Below are 18,113 nucleotides of genomic sequence, written 5' to 3' on the forward strand. Positions count from 1 at the left end.
CCGAAGGCATATGCACCTTAAACAAAGCTTCAAAACACATGGAACAAAAACTGATAGGACTGCAAGAAGCAGCAGACAGATCTACAAGTACAGTCATACACCCTTCTCTTCATGATTGACAGAGTGGGTAGACAGAAAATCAATACAAATACAGAAGACAAGCAGCACGACCAACCTGACCTCATTGGTATTTCCAGAACACTCCACCCAACACAGCAGAATACACATTCTTTTCAAATGCACCAGAACATTTATGAAGTTCAACTATTTTCTGAGCCATAAAATAAGTTTCCGTAAATTTAAAACTATTCAAGTAAAAGTTATACAAGGAATGTCCTCCGATCACAATAGAAATAAATTAGATATCAATACTGGAATGACATCTGGAAAATCTTCGAATATTTGGAAACAACATAACACAACTCTAAGTAAGCTATGCATCAAAAAGAAAAACAATTTTTACATGATAAAGTATTTTGAGCTGAATGGAAATGAAAATGCTACATTGCAAAATTTGTGAGATGTAGTTCTTAGGAAAAAAATACTTGGCACTAAAAGCCTATAAAAGACAAGAAGAATGGTCTCAAAACAATGATCTTAGCTTCCACCTTACGAAACTAGGAAAAGAGCAAATGGATGTCAAAGCAGGCAGAAGAAGGGAAACAGTAAGGATCAGAGCAAAAATCAATGAAATAGAAGCCCTACTGAAAAAAGAGAGAGAGAGAGAGAAAATAAATGAAACTGAAAGCTGATTATTTGAGATGATCAATAAAATTGATAAATTGTTAGCTAGACTGAACAGGCCAGAAAAGACCCAAATTACCAGTATCAGAAGCAAGAAAGATGACATCACTAGAGATTCCTTATATATCAAAAGGATAGTATGAAATATTATGAATGACTTAATGCCAATATATACAGCAATTAGACGAAATGACAAATGTCTCGAAAGATATAAACTACTATATTTCACTCAAAAAGAAACAGGTAACCAGAATAGCTCTGTATCTATTAAAGTCATTGAATTTCTATTTAAAAACCTCCCCATAGAGAAAACTCCAGGGCCAGATTACTTCACTGGCGAATTCCATGAAACATTTAGGGAGGAAATACTACTAATTCTACATAAACTCTTCTTTTTTCTTAGAAGAAGAAGGAACATTGTTAACTCATTCTTGAAAGCCAGCATACGTTTGGTGCCAAAACCAGGCAACGATATTACAAGCAAGGAAAAGCACAGATCACATTCCTTATGAACATGGATGCAAATGGAATCCAACAATGTATTAAAAGGATAATACATCATGGCCAAGTGGGATTAATCCCAGGAATGCAAAGCTAGTTCCATATTCAAAACTCAGTCAGCATGATTCACTGTATGACTGGATTCAGAAAGAAAGGAAATTGGGAAATCACAGAATGACTGGACAGCCAGATCCAGAAAATAAAAACAGAAAGCAAAAAGCAAAGCAGGCAGGAACAACAGTAACAACAAAGTCAGCAACAAACGCAGGGCAGCAGAACCACATCTGGAATCATGTCCCAAACGCAAACTGCAGAGCTGCCACTCCCAGCGCTGATCACTGGACACAGGGGTGGGCACCACAGCTAATGCCACCCCAGGGTTCTGGATGTTGCTGCTGCCAACCCCATCCCATCAGAATGAATTCACCACAGTCTTTTTTTTTTTTTTTGTAATATATCTGGTTCTAGCATTGAAAACCCAGGAGGGAGGTTCTGACTGGCCAAGCTGTCAGGAAGCCTGGGAAAGGAAGGGTCACAGGAGGGAGTCTTAGTTGCCAACAAAGAATCTACTCCACCTACTTCATGTAAGTGAGGACTTAGTAAGACAGATTACATAGCACACGGAGTCACTGGGACTGTGGGACTACACAGCAGAACAGGCCTGGCAAGGGAGCTTCTGCCACAGCTAAGATGAGGAAGCTGCCCCTCTTGCCCCAGGTCCCAGAAAAGAGCTATCTCAGCTCCCCCAGAAGCACCAGCCAGAGTGGACGCCATGGCTCTGGAGAGTTTCCTGAAGTAGCTCACTTCTGAATCAGACTGGTATATTTGTCTGGCAGAATCCAGATCACATCCACATCCAGGGCAAGGGAGGCTAGGACATGAAGAAGATTTGTTTGATTTCACCAGAAGTAGAATGCAAGGATTTGAGAGCTCTAAACGAGTACTGGGCTTTTTGTCCTTCAGTGAGAGGTGACTCCTCTTCTTACCCGGATTCATGCGGAGGGGAAATCCTCAGGCTTAGAAGGCAAAAAGATGGATTAGGAAAGGAACACATGGGCAATGTGGGTGCTTGGGTTGGTTGGGGGTTTCATAGGTATTTATTATATTATGAATAAATAAATAAATAAATAAATAAATAAATAAATAAATAAATAAATATCACACATGGGTTAATGATGACAGTGTGTCATGACCAAGGACTATGACTAATTAATCCAGTTCTCAGCATTGATGACCTAAAGGAAGGAAGGTAAGAAGGAAGGAAGGAAGGAAGGAAGGAAGGAAGGAAGGAAGGAAGGAAGGAAGGAAGGAAGGAAGGAAGGAAGGAAGGGAAAGAAAGCCAACAGAGCCAGATTTTCTTCCTTCCACTCTTTGTCTTTCCTTCCTTCTGCCCCTCCTTCAATCCTTTATCCCATGAACAGTTATTGGATGTCTACTGCGTACCTGGCTCTAGGCTGGGTGCCAAGAGCACTGGGGTGAAACAGACACAGTCGTGCCCTTAACAGAGCCGCTGTCGGCTGCGGGAGTCTGACAAGTCCCACAGGGTTTACAAAGTGACAGAGGTAAGACAACAAGCTGCTGTCAGGCTCCAAGAAGGGCCCTTACCCACCTGGGGCTGCTTGGGAAGACAGTGGAGGTTTGCACTTAGAGAAATTAGTAAGATAGAAATGTGGGGGGTGGGGTGCAAAAACGATGAAGAAGTAAAAGATAGCTCTGCCCTAGAAGTGCTCGCATCTCGGGGAATAGGGGAAGGCAGGAAAAGAGGCAGCAGCAACAGTGGAACTGGAGTCTTGACAGAGGGAAGCATAGGACGGAGGGCACACACAGAATGGTGTGCACTGAGCCCGAGGGTGTCAGGGAGGCTCCCTGGAGGAGATGGCATGCAGACAGGCAGAGAATCAGAGTTACCTCAGCAAAGTTTGTGCTGGGGAGGAAGGTCATTGTGTGCAAAGGCTGGTGTCAGGGAGGAAGCTTGGTTCACTGGAGTTGCTCAGAGGGTCTCAGTGTGGCCTGGCCCAGAGCAAAGGTACAGGAAAGGGAGACGAGTGCACTGAAGCCAGATTCAGCTAAGGAGTGGGGCAACCATCCTGGGCCATCTGAAGGCAGTGGCAGGGGTAATTTCTACTTTGAGAAGACAGCTCTGGCAGTAGAGCAGAGGTGAGGAGGCGGCTGCAACTGTTGGGGAAAGAGATGGCGGCACCTGAGCTGCAGAGAGGACCAAGACCTGAGAGAACAGGCAATCCCACACTGGAGGCTGGGTTCAAACGGGGTTTCCTTTGAGGGAGGGCAGAAGATGAGCAGACACCACACACATCATTGTCCTCTGAGCAAGCTTTAAGCTTCAGAATTTCTCAGAACTGAGGGACCTTCCTCAACTTCTGTTAAACCATGGTTGATACTTTTGGAAGACAAAGAAGGACACCAAGGCTGCAATAGCTGAAACTTGATAAGTAGATTCTAAACCTATTGGGAGACAGTCAAGCAGGTGGTGAGGTTAAAGCTTTGCATTATAAATAGCGTCTCTGGACTCCTGATTATAGTAGCCCCCTAATGGGCCTTCTGCTCCAGGAATGACTTTGCCTTAGCTCAAGAATTCCAAGAATGCTGCAGATCTTCATCTACTGCTGAGAAGTAGAAGAAAAAGATGTATCAAGCACCTACTTTGTAAGTAACACCCTACAACACATAAGCAGACTCAAGAAACGATTTTGACCCTATTTTACAATGAGAAAACCAAGACCCAAAAAGTCTGAATTGAAATTTAAACCCTAGGCTGCCTAGCTATACCCATGAAATACTGTGCTTTCTTTGGAGTGAGACTGGCTAGTTCTTTGAGGGTTTATTTTTTGAATCACCCTTCAACAGTTAAGAACATCTTGCATTAGGTATCTATTGCTGCATAACAAATTACCCACCCCCCCCAAATTAGCAGCTTAATACAATAAACTTTTATTCTTTTACAGTTTCTGTGGTCAGGAATCTGGGCACGGTGTAGTTGATTCCAGGTCTCCCATGAAATTGCAGTCAAGGTGTCAGACAGGGCTGCAGTCTCATATGAAGTCTCAGTTGGGGTGGGAGATAGGATCCGCTTCCAAGTTCACTCGCATGATTGTTGGCAGGCCTCAGCTCCCACCCCATGGGCCTCTCCACAAGGCTGTTTCTGTACATGGCAGCTGGCTTCTTCCAGAGAGCTAATCCCAAAAGAAAGTGAGACAGAGAGAGAGACAGAGAGAGAATGCTCAAAGCAAAAACCACAGTCTTTATAACCTGATCTTGGATAGACCATCCACCACTTCTACATTATCCTCTGGGTGAGAAGCAGGTCATGAGGCCAGCCCACCCCTAAGGGGAGGGGTTACACAAGGGTGTGAAACCACAAAGCAGGGATCTCTGGGGCCATCTTAGAATCTGCTCACCCCAGTGTGGAGAGTTTTAATAGCCATGCTATTTTGGCTTCTCCCAAAATGACAAGTTGTTTCCACTGGTATCCAGGGGCTGGAGATTTTAGGGCCTGCAGGGACAATTGGGCTGCTGTTGTGGCCACTCCTTTGTGCCTGAGGCACATTTGGAGAGGCCAGTGTGATGAACCTATCTGGAGCCCTTAAGGGAGGGAGGAGTTAGTTTTTCAAATTGTGGCCATTGCTCCCTCCCGGTCTGTCCTTGAAGCTGCTATGAGGGTCCCCAGCAAAGAGGGCAAGCAATGGTCATCTCCTCCCCAGCCCTGTCAGCCAGTTTAGTTTGGGTCCAGATGGAGAAACCATTGAAAGTCTTCTTTCAATTCCCCTTTGCGTCTATATATTTTTTTCCTCAAATTTTCTTTTCTTGCCCGGACCTATGTCCATAGCGCCCTCAGTAGCTCGCACTGTAGGTGCTCTGGAAACTTCCTGACAAAGGATATAAAGGACTGCTGTGGAGAGCAGAAATATCATAAGCGTGAAGGTAGGTCAGAACTGCCACTCAGGTCAGTTCAAATCACATTCACTCAATGTCTGTTCTGTGCTGGGTATAGGGAATCCAGAGATGTACACAATGCAGATACTTGCCTTCTGAGGGAGTTCAGAGGCTTAGGAGGGAGACAGACATGCAAACAGACAATGACAAAATGGTAGAGTAAGTGCAGTAAATAGTTGATCAATACACCTTTGGCCATCGCACCACAGCTGCCCCTGTTTATGAAGAATCATCTTTTCTTGGACTATTTCAATAGTTTCAAACTGATTTCCTCCATCCATCCACTCTGCTACTGAGAAATCTTTCTAGAATGCAAATCTGACAAACCACTGCCCTGGTTAAAGGCCTCAACTAATCTTGGGGAAATGTCAAACTCTTTGGATGGCTCCGAAGACCCTAGCCATCCCTCCAGCCACATCTTACCATCTTACTGTTTACACTGCATTCGTAGCATAGGCTCTGTGCTGGGATAGGTAGCTAGCCAAGTGACCATCCTGTCCCCCTGTCTCCAGGAGCTAATTCGTCTAGGAAGCATTCCCAGATTGCCCTTCAGATGGGTAATGCCCTGTGGATGCATCAAAATATTTCCCTCGCTGGAAACTGGATTATCTTTCCTTGTCTGTGTCCCTGATGAATAGGTGCTCTGCATGTAGGCTTTTCGGTATCTGGCACAGAGAGGGCTGGGGTCAGATCAAGTGATTGTGTAATGAACTGAGGTCAACTCTGGGAGTACAGACGTAGGCACGCAGATCAGTGACTTTTAATTTCCCCAAGGAAGCACGGCTGCTAGAAGCACCCTCTAGGCCTCCGCTCTGGCCACGCCCTCTTCCTTATCTCTCAGCTAGGACTCGCAATGAAGCGGCCCACCTTCAGCGCTGGTAGCCGGCAGAGGAGACTCACCTCCCGGCGCCTCGAGTGGTGGGGAAGGCTCCGTGGAGCAGGTGCGGTATGAAATTGGACTTTAAAAGATGAGTTGGAGCCTGATCTTAAAAAAAATAAACACGTGTCTGAGGAAGAGGTTATTGAACCATCCTCTTTCCCCGGCTGCTATTCCCCACATGGGTTGGGTAAAGACACCAAAGCTGCGGAGCGACTGTGGGCGCCTCCTCCTGCTCAGGGGCACCCACCCTGGCGCTCCCGGCGCGTTCGAATGAATGGGGGAGGACCCGTGCGCATGAATGAATGCGTGAGTGAGTGAGTGCGCGGGCCAGCAGGCAAGTGAATGGCGACCGCGCTGACTCCGCACGGCGGCGCGGGCGCGGGCTCCATTTCCCTCTCCCGCCAGCTGGTGGCCTCGGGAAGGTGGCGGCGCCGGCAGCAGCCCGAGCTGGGACGGGCCGGGGCGCGGGATGGTGGGGGAAGGGGCGTTCCCGGCGGCCGCGCCTTCCGCGGCTATTGGATTAGTGGCCTTCAGGGATGAGCTCAGCCGGATCGGCTTTCAGCTGCAGCCTCCGGGCCGGCCGGGAAGGCGGGGAGCGGGCGGCGGCGGAGGAGGAGGGGGAGGCGGCGGCGGCTGCAGCATCCAGAGCCGGCCGCGGCGGCCGACGCGCCCCGCGCACAAAGGCGCCCTGCCCCTGGTGAGGGCGATGAGCGCACAGCAGCCCGGGCCGGGGCCCCAGCTCCAACCACCAATGCGTGCGCTCCGGGCGCGGGAGAAGACGCAGGGCGCGTCAGGGGCCGGCGGCCGAGGCGCGGCCCGTGCGCCCTGAGCTCGGGACTCGCCGCCCTCCCGGTCCGACGCTGAGCTTCAGAACGGCTGGAGCGCGGGCCTTGGCGCACCCCCGGGATCCGCGCAGTAAGGCGCTTCCTCACTCCCATCCGACCTCCCGCACGTTCCCGCGGCGCCCGAGCGCCAACTTCCCCAAGAACGCTCCAACTCCAGGCCACCCTGCGGGGCAGAGGGGGAGCTGCTGCTGGGCACGAGCCGTGAGGACGCGCCCCTGGCCCAGGGGAGCGAGCCCGCATCTTCTAGGTCGCTCGGGCGCCCCTGAGTGGGCGGCGGCGGCGTCAGACACTCAGTAGTCCAGGACCTGCCAGCACTGGCGATTCGTCCCGGGCAGGCGCTTGCCTTCTCTTTTATGGTGAGTATTCTCCATCTTCTGGTGAGGGGCGCGCGGGAGCCGAAATCTGGCCACTCGGACCTCGTGCGAGCCGGCACTCACCACAGCCGGCGCTGCTGGCGTGAGTCCCGTCCAGGTCCCCGGGAATTCCTCTCTGCGGGCTGTGGCAGTCCGAGCTGGACGGTTTGCGCTCAGCCTTGGGACGTCTGAGGTCGGCCTCTGGTGCCGTAGGTTCCATGTCCACTGCTTTGCTGGGTAATGGAGACAGCACAAAAAACTAACCCCCAGTCACCCTGCCTGGATTTGGGTCCATGATCTGTCATTCACTGTCTGGGTGACCTTGGGCAAAGCGCCAAACCTCGATTTCCTCATCCGTAGGATGGGGATGATAATGGTACCCTTTTTATAGGGCTAATGGTAGGATCTATGCGGTGGTCCTCGGAATGTACGTAGACCTGTGCCTGGCACATTGGAAACACTCGATCAAACGTTAGCTAGCATTATTATTAGCTGTGTGAGCCCAAGAGTATCATCCAACTTTCCGGAGCTGCAACATCTTTCTCGTCTATGTAATGGGGACAGTAATTTCCAGGGGTTGATTTGTCTGGGTTGGGGGGTGGGGTGGTGCGGGTCGGAGAGATGAGAGGCAAGCGCCTCGCACCCAGTGGTCGTTGGTGAAGTGGTTGGTGGCTGTTGTTACCGTTTACTCTTGACGCTGAATAGTGAGTCTGATCGCCCGGTCCGAGCGCGGCTTGGGGCCAGATCCTGGCCTTGCTTGGAGACAAACTTGGCGATGCTTAGGAAGGGAGGGGGTCGCGCGCTCTGTGAGTCACGGGTAGGGGGTGGAGCGTGGGGTCTGGGAAGGAGGGAGGAGGCCAGAGCCTGGAGCGCGGCAAATGTGTCCGCCCGGGTAGCCCAAGACGCGCCGCGGGCTCCGAGCCAGGAGGGGACGCCGAGCCCAGGACCTCTCCCTGGCGGGAGAAGAGTGGGGAGTGGCTGCTCCCGCCTCCCGGGTGGCAGAGCGTGAGCTGTTGAGGACTGGAAGGGGAAAGAGAGGAGGGCACTTACGTACCGCTAAAGCTAGGTGAAGGGCTCTCGGCCCTAGAGTCAGGCTTGAGTTCGAATTCTGTCACCGTCACGAGCCTGCAATATGACCTTGGGCAAGTACTGTCATCAGTCCCAGCTTGGTTTCCTTGTCTGTCCTATTCTCCTCCTAGGGGAGTTTGGGGCGACAGAGTAGGAATTCTCTCCTCTGTAGGAATCTGAGCCTCCATCCTTCCACCCACCTTCTACCCCTCTACAATCGATGAGAATAAATCAGAAAGACATGCCTGAGCCTCAGGGAAATGCTATTAAAAGGAGAATCCAGGAGCTGCCTCCTGCCCCCTCTTCCAGGCGGTCAGTGCACAGAAGGAATAGGCAATCAGTGCAATACATCTCTCTCAGTCTCTCCCTCTGTTTCCCCACCGTGGCGCCTCTATCCTCCAACCAAATCCTGCAGCTTCTGTCACTCAGGCTAATGGGGGATCCCTCCTCATTGCCCCCCTACCAAACCATTTTTCAAAAAGTTCTACTGATTAATGGAGTTTGTTAGAAAGACACCAGGGACAGTAGCACACCATAAACATGCTCTACACGGGGCATTATCCTCTAAGACACAAACTCTGATTCCATTTTTTAAACTTCCTTAAAAAGTTCTAATAAAAGGAATTTAAGCCACATTTGGCAAACAACAAATTCTACTTGCTGGCCATTCCACTCAAATATCTCTCCATTCTGTATTTCTGTTTTATTTCAAAGACTGATAAACTCAGTTATATAAAATCTACTGGGACATCACCATCAACAGTCAAAAGATGTATGACAGACTGGGGAGACAATCATCACCCTTGTCACAAAGGGCTCATCTCTTTAATGTGTAAAAATGTCCTCAAGTCAACAAGAAAAAGACCGAAAACGGACAAAGGGCCATTAACAGTTCACATGAACAAAATAAAAGTGAAATAACACTCAACATATGACAAGATGTTCTACCTCACTCAGTAAGAAAAATGCAAGTTTAAACTACAAGATAGAATTTTCATCTATCAGCTTAGCCAATATTAATAACCATTTATCAGAAACATCTTTTAAAAATATAAAATAGATGAAATCCTTCCCAGTCTTAGAACATCCCCAAGGCTGCCATGGAGTAAAATCTAGGTGCCCCCAGGGCCCTCCAGGTCTGGTTACTGACCCCTCCTCCCCTTTCTCGCCATTTTCCTCTCTCATTACTTTCTACCCCCTGGAAGTCTTAAGACTGGCTCCTTCTCCTCATTTAGAGGGGCCTGTACTTGGAGGGGGCTTCACTCCTACTCCAGAAAGTGGCCAAGACCTGGGCCACTGCAGGGTAAAGACCCAGCCCCATGCACCTTACAGGGGCTACTTGATTTTCCCCAAGTTGCCTGACCTGTTGTTACATAGCCAGGTTCTTGAAAGGCCCCTTCTCTGTTGGTACAGGAACCAAGGGTCTCAGGCAGCCTCCCTGACTCACCCTGGCTAGAACAGGCCACTCGGTGCAGAAAAATCAGAGGGTGTAGAGGTACCTGGAGCAAAGTTACCAGAAGTCTCTGCCTCATAGTCCTTTTAAAAAGTAAATACATAAGTGCATGTACTTAACTTACGTGAACATAACCGTACATACTTGGCAAGAAAGATCAACAATAAAAAATAATATAACAACAACAATAAAAAATAAAACAGCAACACATTTTTAATAAAACATGGTCCCTAATAAGTCTCACTTGGTGTATCAGCTGTAGCTCAGTTCAAGAAATAGGAATCTGTTCTGAGGCTGTAGGAAAAACGTTTGTGCCGAACCCTTTGGGAAAGAGGTTGGTGAGCCTAAACTTGTCATCACAGACCCTGTGGACCTTCAGAAGAACTTTCCAGGGCAGTGTTGATTGCATGTGATTTTTTGCTACACCTATTGAGCTAATCCCCATTTAAAATGTATACTTTCATTATGAAAAAAAAAATGTCTGTTGTTAAAAATGCAAACTATACAAGAGGCGTGGAGTGGAAATTTCTTCAGCCTGACAAGTGCTTTCTAAAGCAGCCAGAGATAGCAGGTGCCGGCAGGGTGCTGGTAGGAAGTAGAGGCTGGTTGGGCGCTGGCCTCACCAGCAAGGAATGCAGCACGTGGAACAGAAGACAACCATGGATGCAGGATGAGGCCGCAGTGGGATGGAGGGATGCCACAGAGGGCGCCTGGCCCTGCTTGGGTGTGGGAGAATGAATGAATGTCAGTCAGGCAAGGGAAGATGGGAAGGCTCCCGGGACATCAAAGTATGGGCAGGATGTGGTTTCTGAGGGGGGTCTGGTATGACTGGTCTGATGTGGGCCATGCTGGGAGACTGGGTGTAGGAGGAATAACCAAGGGCAGGTCTTGAGGACTGTTATATGCCAAGCTAAGGGGTGAAGCTTCTCCCTAAGCCACCTGGAGAGTTGAATGAGAAGGCAAGTGGGTGGCTTGGTCAGATTTACCCATGTGGCAGCTTGGAGGGTGGGTTGGGGGCACCGAGTGGAGTCAGAGAGCCCCACTGGGAGACTTTATAGTAATTCAGGCAAAGTCTGAACTAAGGGAGATCTGAAGGCATTGAGGGAGACCGAGAGATGGGGAAATCCATGGCAGAAATGGGGGCATGCAGAGAGGAGCCTGGTTTGCCGGAGAGGGAAGAGGCTGCTTTCAGCCCTAGGTGTGTGGATTCTGAGGTGTCAGTGCCTGCCCTCCCTCATGTCTGATATCTGGAGAGGGTAGGTGTGTCCAGGGGGAAAGAGACCAAATGGCTTTACAAAAGTGTCTGAAGGAGCACCTCGTTGGTGGCCAGAGGCTTCCAGGTAGGTGGGTCTGGTACTGAGGAGAGAAGGTGGGGCTAGAGACCCAGTTTGGGAGAGTCCGCAGAGGGCTGGAAATGTCAGTCAGAACAGAAGATGCATGGGGAGAGGAAGGAGCAGAAACTGAAGATGCAACAGTGGGGCTGCCCCACTTAGGAGGAAGGCAAGGTAGACCCTGGGGCCGGGAGGTGGCAGGAAACAGCCCTGAGCTCTGCACCTCCACGTGATGGTGTGTGCAGAGGGGGAGCCCCAGAGCAGCTCCCAAGTCCCCCACCTGGCTTTCAGTGCTGGGAAATGTTGATGGGTGAGCCTGGAGTGCTGCCTTCTCCAGAAAAGAGTGGGGCTGAATCCACAGAATGCTCACTTGTCAGCCACATTTTGTAAGATAAGCAAGTCACACAGATTCCTGGGGCTGGAGTGGCTCCCTCCGACCTGATGCTCCCTCTCTTCTCTCTGTCTCTCTCTCTGGGTCTCCTTGTCTCCCCACTTCCTCACCATCCCCTCTTCCTCTCTAGCCTCCCCCACCCCAGTCTCAAAAATGCCCCTAGAAACACCCCAAGCTTAACCAAGGGACCTTGAGAAATGCCAGCAGGTCCCTATTGTGATTACGATCTCCTAGAACAAGCCTGAGGCGCACATGATTCCTTTTTCTTTCAGGAATCCTGAGTTTTCAGACAACCAGTTACACTAAGTGGGCAAAGTTCAGCTCAGGAGATAAATGAGGGGCTGGACATGAAGATTATTGTGTTTTCTTCTTAGACATTTTCCCAAGAGGGTCCCTTTATGCAGCCCCCTCCCCCATCCCCTGTCTCCTAACTCTGCTCCAGCCGGAGTCGTGCTGAGCCTCACAGAGGCCAGCTGTCCTGCAGAAAAACCCACATGTGCTTGGGGCACAGGGGCAGCTGGAGCGGTGACCAGGCCCACCAGGAATGCACCTGAATGTCAGACTACTGGCCTCGCTGTCTCAGAGGTGTGTCTCTTTTAAATGACCTTAAAGAGCACACTGGTTTGGTTTGGTCACTGCCCAGCCAACCTCCTTCATCCCATCCCCTGCTCTCCTTGCTGGCTGACAGCCTGAGCTTCTTTCTGCCTTGGGGGCTCCTGGCTCAATCACATGTGGGAGGATTCCCATGGAAACCTCACAAGAAGGAGAGGCACAGGGAAGCCTCATTGATTCATGCTCCAGGAAGACAGACGTGAGATGGTTTCACCTGGAACTGGACAGATGGCTCGCTTTGTGAGCTCCCACGAAGAAAGGGCCTGCCCAGCCTGGAGTCGTGTGAGCTGCATCGTGTGTCCAGAGGGCAAAGATAATGGACGCCTGTGAATCAAACCTTGGGGGTTCTTTAGGTCATTCACCATTGGTGGGTTCATTGTGAATGAGCATCTTTTAATGGAGCAGCCCTTCTACCTAATATTTGTAATAAGAAAATCTTAGAAACATCCCAGTCGAACCAGGTATCATTGGCACCTTTGCACAGAGATGAAAATTGAAGGCTGAGGATGTTAACTGACTTGCCCCAGTTCACGGAGCGCTGCTCTCCTAGTCATACCTCGGTGGAGGCTCTTTCTAAGGCAGCTGGTCGCTGCTTTTATTCCTTTGCTTGTGTCTGTGCACCCACCACTTTCTCTGAGCCAGAGCCCTGCGGCAGAGTCCTGGGGACTGCAGTGAGGAGACCAGCCCCTGCTCTTGACTTATTCCCCCTACTGGTGGAGGGAGGCAGCCGAGGAGACGTCATGGCCCCTTGTGTTAAGTCTATAATGGAGACAGGTGCAGGGGCTCTGTGGGCACGGGGTGGGGAGCTCCCAGAGGCACTGATACTGAACTGGATGAATTACCCAGGTGTGTGTATGTGGGAAGGATGTGTAAGGGAGAGGGAAGGGGTGAAGGTAGCAGAGAGGGTCAGGATACACGTGTGTGGCCCCCATAGTACCTTCAGGGAGATTCAGGCAGGTTAATGGGGATGCAGGGAAGGGCTTCACAGAGGGAGATGGGCCAGGGGAGGATTAGTGTTAGGAGTTTGTACTTTATCCTGAAAGCTGTGGAGAGCCTGTGGAGGATTTTAAGTAGGGAGCATGATTAAGTCAGCTTTGCATTTTGTAAGTGTTGTCGTATATATTTGAAAGCAATATGCAGTCTATTACAGGAATTCAAGGGGTATCAAACCGCACTGCTTTGTACAGTCCTTGTCATTATTCAGACCTGTCACTGGGTCTGACCCCTTGGGCGTGAGCTCTCCCTAGAGGGAAGTGATTGGGTCTTAACACTTTCCTGTAGCCTCAGATCCCCAGGGAGGCATCATTACTGCTGGTTAAATGAAGGAATGAAATTTGCCCCGACCCCTGCCCCAGCAAGTCCAAAGCCAAAGGCCACACTGAGGGGAGGGTACTTCACCCAGTCATTACCAGTTCCTGCAGCTGTCAAGTCTCCTGGCAGACCCCACGCCTGGGTGAGCAGACAAGACGCAGCATGAGATTTCAGATCCTTGGTCTCTGAAGACCGTCACATCTTGCAAACTACTGAGGCTTCTTAAGAAATGCGACATCCACGCTTGGTGTCTCCTCCTTTCCCTGTCGGGTTGCAACACCTGCCAGGGTCCTGGGAAGGGCAACTGGCAATTTGAATTTTGGTTTTCTTGCTCAGCCATCGTTGAAGCCCTGGGGTAGATCCTTCTGTATAATGTCATTAAGCATCCTCATCCAAGCATGGCCTAAGAAATTATGTTTGGTTTGAGGAAATGTGATGGAGGCACCCTTAGGCATTGTTCAGTATGCCCTTTGCTTGCTGGGTTGAGAGACGATGTTATTCCTACCAGGAAGTTAGACTCCGTTGTATCTCCTGGGTGCCTTGTCTGGTGCCAGGTGCTGCAGTGGAGACAAGAAGAGAAATGTGACAAGCAGCCACTACCCCTGGCTGAAGGGAGAGTTTAGGGACTGAGCCTGACTTGGCCACTGCTGTGTGTCCCTAGCTCTCAGCAGCACAGAGCCTGGCATGTGGTGGCCATCCACCAAGTGTTTGTTGAATGAATAAATGGGGACTGGGAGCAGGAAGGGTGCATAGCAGTATCTAACAAGGGGCAGGCAGACTGGATACAGCCCGTGGTCAGAGGCTCAGAAGCGATGAACATGTTGGTGGCAGGACTAGACCTGGTGTCCCCATCTCCTGACTCCAGCCCCAGCCCTTTCCCTGCTGAATTCTCTAAAGAGAGCAGAAAGTGAGGCCTCACTTAGTGATGGAGAAAGCACAGCAGATGCAGTGGGGACTTTGGGTTCAGGCAACCCAGGGTGGGACCAGCTCTGCCATCTTTTAGCCATGTGACTTGGTCAGGCCACTTCCTCTCTGAGCCTCTTTCCTGGGCTGTTAGAAAGGGAGCATCGGGTGTCTTTAAGTGAATTACAAAAGTGGCAGTTCCCAGCCCCTTTCCTCCCAGTCAGATGTCCTCGGGCAGAGACTCACAGAGAAGGCCCTGGATGAGAGTCTGTTCTATGGACTGAATCCCCACTATGTGCCCTGCATTTCTCCCACGGTCTCTGGCTTATATTTCATAACCTGGTTGAGGCTCAAGGATTGGATAAAGGTCAGTATAAAGTTCTGTGGTGAGTAAAGAAAAGCTAGTTGTCTTGTAAAACTGAACTGGACTGTCCAGTTTTCTTATGGACACCACTCCCACAGACCTCCTCCTCCCTCTTACTCTCCCTCCCCTCCCTCCCCCTCCACCAAAATGACAGTGTACCACACATACTGTTCTGCACTGTTCATCTATCTGTCGCATCTTCCACATCAGTGCATTCTTTTCTCCAGCTGCATAGTGTTCCAGAATATGGATTCACCATCGTTTATTTAGCTAGTCTTCAGTTTGGGTTTTCCCCAATATTTTGCTATTACAAACCATGCTGCTTATGTACGTATGTCATGTAATATGTACGCATATTGCATATATGTGTATGTGTAGTTTGCACATCTGAGAATAAACCTGAATAAATACTGAGGAGAATTGCTAGGTCAAAGGGTCCTAATCTGCCATCCACTGAGGCTACACTATCTTACTTTCAGTTTAACAATGTATGACCTGTCTGCTCCTCCAAGAAGGCATTACCCACTTTCTGATCTTTCCTAAGCTGGAAGACAAAAACGGTATTTAATTTTAGCTCCAACTTGTTTTTCTTTTATTATGCATTTGGTAGGGCATCTCTTCAAAGAGCCGTTTGTTTTTCTTTTTGTGTGAGCTGTTCGTTGCATCTTTCCACATTCTATATTTGGGTTGGTCCCTCTTACTCATTTGTAGGAATTTGTCATATATTTGTTTGTGATTTGTGTCGCACATATTTCCCCATATTAAAACGACAAAGTCCAACTTCTCTTATGAGTGCTTTTTGCTATACCATTTGGTTATTTCCCATTTTCATTTCTCATTTTACATATTTGTGTCTTCCTCCACCCCCACTTTAAATGATTCGATTAAATAGCTTATATGTTTTATGTTTTTTTTAAAGTTTGCTCATTGAAGTTATGCATTTAAATTTAGTTAATATGTAAAAATGTTAATTATTTATTTTGGTGAAATAATCTGAATAAAGGTCAATGATGACAATTAAAAAAAAACTGACTATATTGTAGACAAAAAAAGAATAACGTGCAGTGCATCCAAATGCTAACAGTGTTTATATCTGATTAATGAGATAGAAGGTGACTTGGTGGTTTTATACGTGTTTTAGATTTCTTTTAACTTTAAACAGTGATTTAATGTTTTTAATTAATCGACTTGAATTTTAAGATTAGTTTTAGATTTATAGAAAAACATACAGTACAGAGAGTTCCCACATACACCCAGTTTCTCCTGTTATTAACATCTTGCACTGGTATGGTACATTTATCACAACTAGTGAATCAATGTCGATACAAGGTTATTAACTAAAGGCCATACTTTATTCAGATTTCCTTACTTCTCACCTAATATCCTTTGTCTAGTCCAGGATCCCATCCAGGATAATGCTACATTTCGTTGTCGTGTCTCCGTAGGCTCCTCTTGGTTGTGACAGTTTCTCATATTTTCCTTGTCTTTGATGACCTTAACAATTTTGAGCAGTACTGGTCAGGTATTTTGTTAGATACTCCTCAGTTGGAATCTGTTCTCTGTTTCTCTTAGGATTAGACTGGGATTATGGGCTTGGGGGAGGAAGATCATAGAGGTAGAGTGTTATTTCATTACCTCATAACAAGGATAGATACTACCAACATAATAGATTAATACAATAAATGAAACAAATAATATATATTTTATATATAATATAGCATCATGTATGACATAAATGGCACATAAAATGATTGAATTAAATGGTTTATATGTTTTATTTTGTTTTCTTGGTTGTTTTATTTCCCCAAAGAACCAGCTCTCGGATTTTTTGATTAGTTCTTTTATTTTTCTATTTTATTATGCTTGATTTATATATTTTCATTCCTTCTTATTTACTAATATAAGTACACCAGGGATGATTTCCTCTGAGCACAACTTAGTGGAATTCCAAGGTTCTAATACATGGAATTTTTTTTGTTATTTGTATTTTCTAGTTGTTCTACAATTTCTACATAGGTCTCTCTTTTGATCTGAGTTGTTTAAAAGAGAGTTTTTAAAAATGTCCAAGTGATGGGATTTTTGTGATCCATAATTTTGTGATTAATTTCTAGTTTTTTTTCTCTGTTACCAGATTCTGTAATATTGCTGCTTTTTTTGGTGAGGTTTTATTTGTGGCCTAATATATGGAAAACGTATACATCAATTAAATCTGACTTGTTAATTATGCAGTTTTCATTTTTCTGTCTTTACTTAATTTGGTCCATTGATCTGTCATGAGCTACAAGAGGTAAAGTAAAATCACCTTCCTGTACTGTAGATCTGTCTGACCTTCCTTGTATTTCCTACAGCTTTTGCTTTGAATTTTGGTGCTGTTATTTGATGTGCTCGATCTTCAGTTGTGGATTATATTCTTTATTGTTATAAAGTGTTCTTTGTCTCACTTAAGATTGTTTGCCCTAAATTCAACTTTACTTGCCTAATACCAAGGGTACAGTGCTTCCTTGGTTTGAGGTAGCACTTACTTGGTATATATTTGCCTTTCCTATTTTTTCAACATTGTTGAATTACTTTGCTTTGGGGATGTCTCAAATGTAGCATACGGGGGGGGGGGGGTTTGTTCCCCAGCCTTAGAATCTTTCCTTTTTAGTTTACTATGGCCATTCATTGACATAGCTAGTATTTTGGTCTTAGTTTTACTGTCACATATTAAGTCTTTGTGGTTTTGCTTCTATGGCTTCTTAAAGCAAAATTGTTCCGTGTGTGGTCTGTTTTATTTTGTGTTGTGTTCTCTCTGACAATTTGGAAGGTTTGTACTTTATTTTGAGTTCTTCTGGAGGTTGCCTTTGTAACTTCACATAGTAAAGTGTATTTAATCTTTTTTTTTTTTCAAGCTTACTAGTTGTCTCCCTTCTGACGTAAGTGATCACAAAATTAATTTACAAATTGGGTCACAATTTTTATCTGTTTTGTGACAGCTTTTTTTCTGGTGAGTTTTCTTGCTTTGCCAGATTTTTTTTTCCCATTCCTTTCCTTCTTTATTTCTTGTCCAGCATCTTTGACTATATCATGTGCTGGTTCTGCTTTGGAAGAGGCGAGCCTTCCCGGATCAGCATTTTGCAGGGGATGCGTGTAGAGGAGGTGCCAGGAAGTATGGAGCCAGGAAGTAGGAGAGCAGAATAGCTCCCTGATTCACGGTTACTTTGTTCACAGGACTGTGGCAGTGATTTCTTGTAGCTCCCACCTCGTCAGTCAGCAGAGATCTGCAGCTACAGGCTTCCCCCAGTTCAGCCCTCCTCCCACGCTGCCTCACCTGCATACTGCTTCCTGTGAAGATGGCGGACCTGCAGTTTTCTCTGTTAGCCCTGCTCTCCCCTGTCTTCACAGAGTCAGAGGCAGCAGCTCCCAG

At 47.5% G+C, this 18,113-nt stretch overlaps 1 protein-coding gene across 5 annotated transcripts in view; it reads left to right on the forward strand.

The window, feature by feature from the left end:
* The first annotated feature begins 6,677 nt into the window (after window positions 1–6,677).
* The window catches only part of SPSB4 (splA/ryanodine receptor domain and SOCS box containing 4), a 72,816-nt gene continuing 61,380 nt past the window's right edge, over window positions 6,678–18,113 (forward strand). For all 5 annotated transcript variants that reach the window (XR_012071252.1, XM_006202837.4, XM_072958286.1 and 2 more), the window contains exon 1: window positions 6,678–7,277. The gene's annotated coding sequence lies outside the window, so the exon portion shown is untranslated. The remainder of the gene's footprint in view (window positions 7,278–18,113) is intronic.

This window comes from Vicugna pacos, chromosome 1, assembly GCF_048564905.1.
Source record: "Vicugna pacos chromosome 1, VicPac4, whole genome shotgun sequence".
Taxonomy (NCBI): domain Eukaryota; kingdom Metazoa; phylum Chordata; class Mammalia; order Artiodactyla; family Camelidae; genus Vicugna; species Vicugna pacos.